At 35.9% G+C, this 6,710-nt stretch overlaps 2 long non-coding RNA genes across 4 annotated transcripts; one reads left to right on the top strand and one right to left on the bottom strand.

Annotated features, from left to right (window-relative positions):
• The first annotated feature begins 1,296 nt into the window (after nt 1-1,296).
• Nucleotides 1,297-3,066, top strand: LOC144209716 (uncharacterized). The gene is made up of 3 exons (XR_013329213.1): nt 1,297-1,391; nt 2,805-2,876; nt 2,957-3,066. It is a non-coding gene; the product is annotated as an uncharacterized LOC144209716 (long non-coding RNA).
• A 1,118-nt stretch (nt 3,067-4,184) lies between these two features.
• On the bottom strand, nt 4,185-6,189 carry LOC144209732 (uncharacterized). Of its 3 annotated transcripts, none has more exons than XR_013329221.1 (3): nt 6,076-6,189; nt 5,820-5,904; nt 4,185-4,254 (listed from the first exon to the last, which is right to left on the bottom strand). It is a non-coding gene; the product is annotated as an uncharacterized LOC144209732 (long non-coding RNA). The 3 variants fall into 3 exon arrangements; XR_013329222.1 differs by lacking the exon at nt 4,185-4,254 and adding an exon at nt 4,365-4,390; XR_013329220.1 differs by lacking the exon at nt 4,185-4,254 and adding an exon at nt 4,383-4,526.
• Nucleotides 6,190-6,710: the final 521 nt, after the last annotated feature.

Genomic DNA, 6,710 nt, shown 5'->3' with positions numbered 1-6,710 from the left:
TGAAATGTTAAATGTCGAATTTACATAAATGTAAACATTTCTTTTTGTGCATTTTTATAGGATTCCAGTGGTGTCTGACATGCACTAATTTGATTGATTGACATTGCTACGTTGCGACAGGTGAAAGTGGATTAAACACACCAAGATGTAAGTGGAAATATTTTTATTGTTATTACCCATGTTATTATTATTCAACATCATTTGCATATTTATGACAAGTTGGGCTCCCCATTACAGAAAGCAGCCCAATTTGAGTCAAATTATCTTGCAATATCATCTGCCGGTTTTGTGCATACGTAATTGTTGTAAATGTGCAATAAAAAGTATTTCCAAAATATAATCACTTGCAACAAGGACCTCGAATTCGAAATAGAAGTTCATGCGTTTATATTTTTAATCATTACTACTTGAACAATTCCACAATTCAAAACATACATAACATTGCATTGTAAAACAGAAATCCACTTGCATGCTTTAACTAATTAATCAAATTCATATAAAATCAACAAAAATGTTGGCAAAGCTATGGATGTGCACATTGGGGTTTTAAACGCTCCTAAAACAGACGCTCTTAGTCCACTATTCCACGATTTTCAAATAAAGTAAGAGCGCCTCCTTCCGGAAAACCAATGAAAGTTGCCATGGTGCGCTCTATTTCACCGGTGAAAAACGCATGAATCACTTGTTACATACCTGTCAACCTCTGCCGTTAACTGCCCTTATAAATTATTATGATTTCCCGTACAAACCCCCAAAAACCGTACAAACACCGTACGACGCGCGATATTTACTCTATGTATATCTACGTATGCGCATGTCATCCTTTATCGATATTGCCGTATGCACCGCTAAAAAAATACATATGATTGGGGATAATTTTTGCTGGTATACCGTGACAATAGTAACGATCGATGACAGTAGCGTCGTTGGCTACCAACCTACGAGACTTTTTGGATTTTAGCCAAAACGGTCTTGTTGAGATCGGTTTTCAAAAATATTGGCGATTTTTTCCCGTACAAAAGTCGTTGTGCGGCGTACATGATTTGAAATGGTAAAAAAACGTATAAAATACGTATAAAACGTACACGTTGACATGTATGTTGTTTTATAGCATCAATACCATACAACTCACGACTATTCTTCTTTATCTTCTAAACATAGACGGGTTGGGAGGACAAACCACCTCTTAGGAGCGCGGTAAGCAACTCTCCATCTTTTCTACTTTCAATGTGACGTATATGATATGGGCGTAGTTACGTCTCAATGTGACGGGACAATATGGGCGTGGTTGCGCCTATTGTCGACGTAACAGATTTAATTGAGTGCATGCGCAGTAACGCTTCCTTTTGGAACGCTTTTTCTACTCTCATGGTGGACTGCACGCCAACGAGGTATGGAATCGAGCAATAAATGCGTTTTTATCTCGCGATCGGGAGATTTTTCAGCAATTAATCGAGCCCAAAACGCCAACAAAAATCTTAGTTTAATGCCAGGTTTAACACACCGTCGACAATTTAAGTATGGGCTTCTTTTCTTGACCGGCTTTGTGCAAGATGTTACTAGTCAGCATTAGTGTTAACGTCACGATTTGACTTAACAAGCATGTTCTCCGTTTTCTCTTCATTATTGAGTCGTGTAGCAAGACTTTAAATTTAATCAAACAATGCAAGACATCAACCGACATTTTCCTGGGTAAGTGTTCATTTTAGAATGACATCCAGGGGCACGACTTAGTTCCTGTTTTTTTGTATGTAATTATTTTCATTCGGCGTGCTAAACGCCCGTTCCCGATTTGTAATTGTTCTGTTTTTACAAAAAAAAATCACGTATACAAAATTGAAGCCAACTTTCTCCTAGCTCACCGGTGTCAAAGTAGCGGTCTGCGGGCCAAATCTGGCCCGCCGTGTCATTTTGTGCGGCCCGAGAAAGTAAATCATGAGTGCTAACTTTCTGTTAGGATCACATTTTAATGAAGATTATACATGTATATTATATTACCTCATCTTCCCCTTTTTGAAATCAATAATTGTATTTTTTAATCCATTTTTTACTTTTTGTGTTTTTAAGTTAAAAAAGCACATTGTAAAATCTAAAAATACTTTTATTTTAAAAATTGTTTTCCGCGCTTGTATTGAACATTTTCCCCCAAATATTTTGTTTCCTTTTAAAATTAAAAACAAATTATTACAAGATATTTTCCCTCATGAAGAAAACAAAAGCTCAAACATTTGTTTTTAGATCTATAAAAAACTTAAAATTTAGGGCTTTCGATGCAAAATTGTTTTCCACGCTTGTATTGAACATTTTCCCCCAAATATTTTGTTTCCTTTTGAAATGATAAATAAATTATTACAAGATATTTTCCCTCATGAAGAAAACAAAAGCTCAAACATTTGTTTTTAGATCTATAAAAAACTTAAAATTTAAATAGAAAAAAATATTTAAAAAATAGTACCGCTGACTTGAAATCAAGTTGAGCTTATTGCGGCCCGCGAACCAACCCGAGTTTAACACCCTTGTTCTAGCTGTTAACCTCAGTCTGTATATTTAATCGCCTTGTCTGGAGAAAAGGAAATAGAACCCGCTAACTTATTTTCATTCTTTATCTTGATCGTTTATTAAAATTATTGTAGGATTTCTCTGTGCTGTAATTGGTTGGCAACCCCCAAATGCCTTGTTTAAATCAAGTTTTCACTGTTTATTAAGATAAAAACTACTTCCCATTAAAAAAAAAAAACAACTAAGCCTACCTGTTTAATCTCCAGGCCGTATATATGCTAACTTGTGCTTTTTTCTCTATTTAGCACCAAGATGCAGTTTTCTGTGTGCCTAGATCACTCTTGAGGTTACAGAATGGGAGACTGGGACTGATCAAGGTAAAATTTAGCCCCACAAAAAAGTAGGATCTCCAGTCTCAATATATTCTAACTTTTGCTCTTTTTCTTGCACGCAACAGGCCTGAGGTCTCTTTGTTGGAGGTTGCCCACTTGAAGATGTCTCTCTTGCATCATATGGTGTCTGTGTATTTCTGCAAATCCAAATTCAATAAAAGCCTATAAATCATGATGACATTTCACTGGCCATTCATTTCCACATCTTTTAGGTAAGAAGGTTGTCATTTAATGTTGGAGCAAGAATTCTAAGTGTTTTTTTCTTCTAAATTTTATTTTCCAAGTGTTTATCCCCCCTGCTATTTTCTAAGTATTTATCCCCCCTGCTTTTGTCAAAGATTCATTTTCTAAGTATTTATCCCCCTTTTAACAATTTATTTTCTAAGTGTTCATCCCCCTGCTTTTTTCAAAGATTTATCTTCTAAATGTTCCTCCCCCTTTTTCATCATTTTTTTTCTAAGTGTTTATCCCTCCTATTTTTGTCTTTTTTTTTCTAAATGTTTATCCCCCCTTTTTTGTCAATTTTTTTTCTAAGTGTTTATCCCCCCTTTTTTGTCAATTTTTTTTCTAAGTGTTTATCCCCCCTTTTTTGTCAATTTTTTTTTCCCCTTTTTTTGTCAATTTTTTTTTCCAAGTGTTTATCCCCTTTTTTATTGTCATTTTTTTTTCCAAGTGTTTATCCCCTTTTTTATTGTCATTTTTTTTCTAAGTGTTTGTACTCCCTTTTTTTAAAGATTTATTTTCTAAGTGTATAGTTGTTTTTTGTTAATCTACAAATGTTTTCTTAAGTATTCTGAACTTCAAATGTTTACTTGTAAATAAATTTTTTGAACTCTAATTGTGACTTGCATTTTTTGTTACATAAAGACCAACACATGTTTACATTTCAAAGCTTTTATTTTGAAAAACTTGAATAAAATGAAGTAATTCCTCTAGTCACCAGCAGGAAATCTGGAAAACAGGAAATCAGCTTTTATTTTGAAAAAGTTTGTAGATAGGTTCCCGCTGGTGTTACCGCATCGTAAAAAATCGAATCTTCCCCACCCCCTGGTGGAGAAGATTCGAAAACTGAAAAAGGGGGTTAGTACACAGTTAGTTCAAAAAACAATGAGAAGGGCTCACCTTTTATTTTGAAAAACTTCATAGACTGGTTCCCATTGGTGCTCCAGCATCGTAAAAAATCGAATCTTCCCCACCCCCTGGTGGAGAAGATTCGAAAACTGAAAAAGGGGGTTAGTACACAGTTAGTTCAAAAAACAATGAGAAGGGCTCACCTTTTATTTTGAAAAACTTCATAGACTGGTCCCCATTGGTGCTCCAGCATCGTAAAAAAATTGATTCTCCTCTGCCCCCTGGTGGAATTCTGGAAAACAAAAAAAGGGGGTCAGTACACAGGGTTAAATAAATGAGAAGGGCTCACCTTTTATTTTGAAAAACCTCATAGACAGGTGCTCCAGCATCATAAAAAACATGATTCTCCTCTGCCCCCTGGTGGAATTCTGGAAAACAAAAAAAATGGGGTCAGTACACAAAGTTAAATAAATAGAGAACAGCTCACCTTTTATTTTGAAAAACTTCACAGATTGGGGGTCTCTGATCTGTTCATAGGCAGAAACCAGTTCCCCCTGGTGGATTCTGAAAAACAAAAAAAAAGTCAGTTCACAGAGTTGAAAGGCATGGAATCCTGAAAAATAAAAATTCATGGTCTTAACTTTTATTTTGAAAAAAACTCAGATATGCTCAGGCAGAACAAATGAGGTTTTTTTTTTCAAAATAAAACATAAGACCTTTGAAATGTTTTCTTGTTTTTCAGGTTTCCTGCCTACGTCTAGATAGGCTCAGCCATGAAACCTGGTCCCCCCTGGGTGGAATTCTGAAAAATAAAAACATTCACAAGTTCTTACCTTTTATTTTGAAAAAAACTCAGATATGCTCAGGCAGAACAAATCTGAGTTTTTTATAAAATAAAAGGTAAGACCTTGGAAATGTTTTGTTTTTCAGAATTCCAGCCAAAGGGAGCAGGTTTCCTGCCTGTGTCGAGATAGGCTCTGGCAGAACCAATCTCGACATAGGCAGGAAACCAAAAAAGGAGTGAAGGCATAATAGATTAAAGTACAGACTAGCGCCGAACGTCAAAATTTGACAAAACTACCTCCTACATTTAGCTTTTTTTCTATGAAACATCAAAAGGCAATATTAGACAGTCTGCTGTAAAGACTAAAAAAAACGGTCAGTCCGTTTTCCTCCACGAAACTATAACAGAATCTTGATCACGTGGTGGGAAATTTGTCAACACTGGACAGGGGCCTACAAGGCTAAAATAAATCCTACTTCTGCCTCAAGTTTTCAGTCAATTATTTCAAATCCATTCATTCTTTAAAAAATTTAATATACAAAGTTAGTTTTTCTTTTTATGTTTAAATGAGTCAAAAATGACATGCACTATTGTTCAATAAATCTGTTTGGTCAAAACCACATTTAAAACTAATATGAAAAAAGGTCCAAGCCCTGAGGTCTTTAAAATAATTAATGGGCTGAAAGTTTATAATTTATTTATGTTCAGTACCACTACATGGCAGATTTTTTTTGTAAGTTCAGAAAGATGTGAGAAGCTACTCCTTCACTTGCCACTATAGTATTTTTTTTAAATTTACTTCAATAGGGAGGAGCCTACTTTACAGTTTATCATTCATCACAGCCATGTCTGGTCTCCATTAACCGCGATAATCGAGGGATTACTGTTTATTCCTTACACATCCACTAATGACATTTGTGTGGGCGACTTAGCCACAGTTTTGTTATTTAAATGCAAATTGAATGCATCATGATGAAAATCAAGCCAATTGCGCAAAACCCTGAACACTGAACGCTGGCGTTGAAATATTACATGGATAGAAAAAAATCAGAACTATTTAAAAAAAGACCCACTTTGTTATGGCGTCGACAAGCTGCTCCTTTCTGGTCGTTTTGGCCACATTCTTGATGCTTGCAGCAGTCTGTGCTGGCTGAGTGACTGAAACACACAAAGGAATGATTTCGTTTTAAACAAGGAGCGACCGGTAACGCAATGTAGCCAATTTGTTTGCAAACATTTGGCTGTCTGCATACACATGGGGCTACATCGCGTCAAAAATGACTCCTAAGACGAGAACTGGGGGTTCGAAATCCCCAAATGACAAGGTACCAAATGTGCAGCACGGTTATGTGAGAAGTTTGGCAGGATTTCGTCGGCAAATCGTCACTTTTGAGCTGCTCTGCAGTGCGTGCACGCACGCCCGTCCTTCTTCCGGCCCCCATCAGGCATTTCGGGGTTTGACGTCGGCTTTTTGAACTCTGGCCTCGGCCGCGCCTATTAAAAAAGGACACATACAAAATATATATGTTTTTCATAATAACGTGTATTAGTCAGTATATGTTTGTGTGGAGGGGCTGTAAATGATTTTTGGTTGGACTTTAATACTTAAAAGAAAAACACATTGTTTTCATAATAACATGCATTAGTCAATGGTTGGGGCGAGGGCGGGGCCGTAAATACGTGTTGATTGGGCTTTCATACTTAAAAAATAGATTGTATTCATCCTAATGTCTGTGGGGAAGCTGTAAATACTTTTTGGTTGGGCTTTAATCCTTTAAAATACAGTAGTATGGCACATTATGAACATTGTGATGACATGCACTTTGGTTAGACATTTAAATGATACTGTTATTATTCATTTTCATAAAACGTACCAAAGTATTCATTGCATTTCCTTGCCATGGTTTAGAAACTTAATAAATGAAGTAAACTAATCACAGTATATCGGATTTTCATGATAATAT

The sequence above is a fragment of the Stigmatopora nigra genome, chromosome 16 (genome assembly GCF_051989575.1).
Source record: "Stigmatopora nigra isolate UIUO_SnigA chromosome 16, RoL_Snig_1.1, whole genome shotgun sequence".
Lineage (NCBI taxonomy): Eukaryota > Metazoa > Chordata > Actinopteri > Syngnathiformes > Syngnathidae > Stigmatopora > Stigmatopora nigra.
Note: the sequence above shows the minus strand (reverse complement) of the source record. Positions and strands in the feature narration are given on the sequence as shown.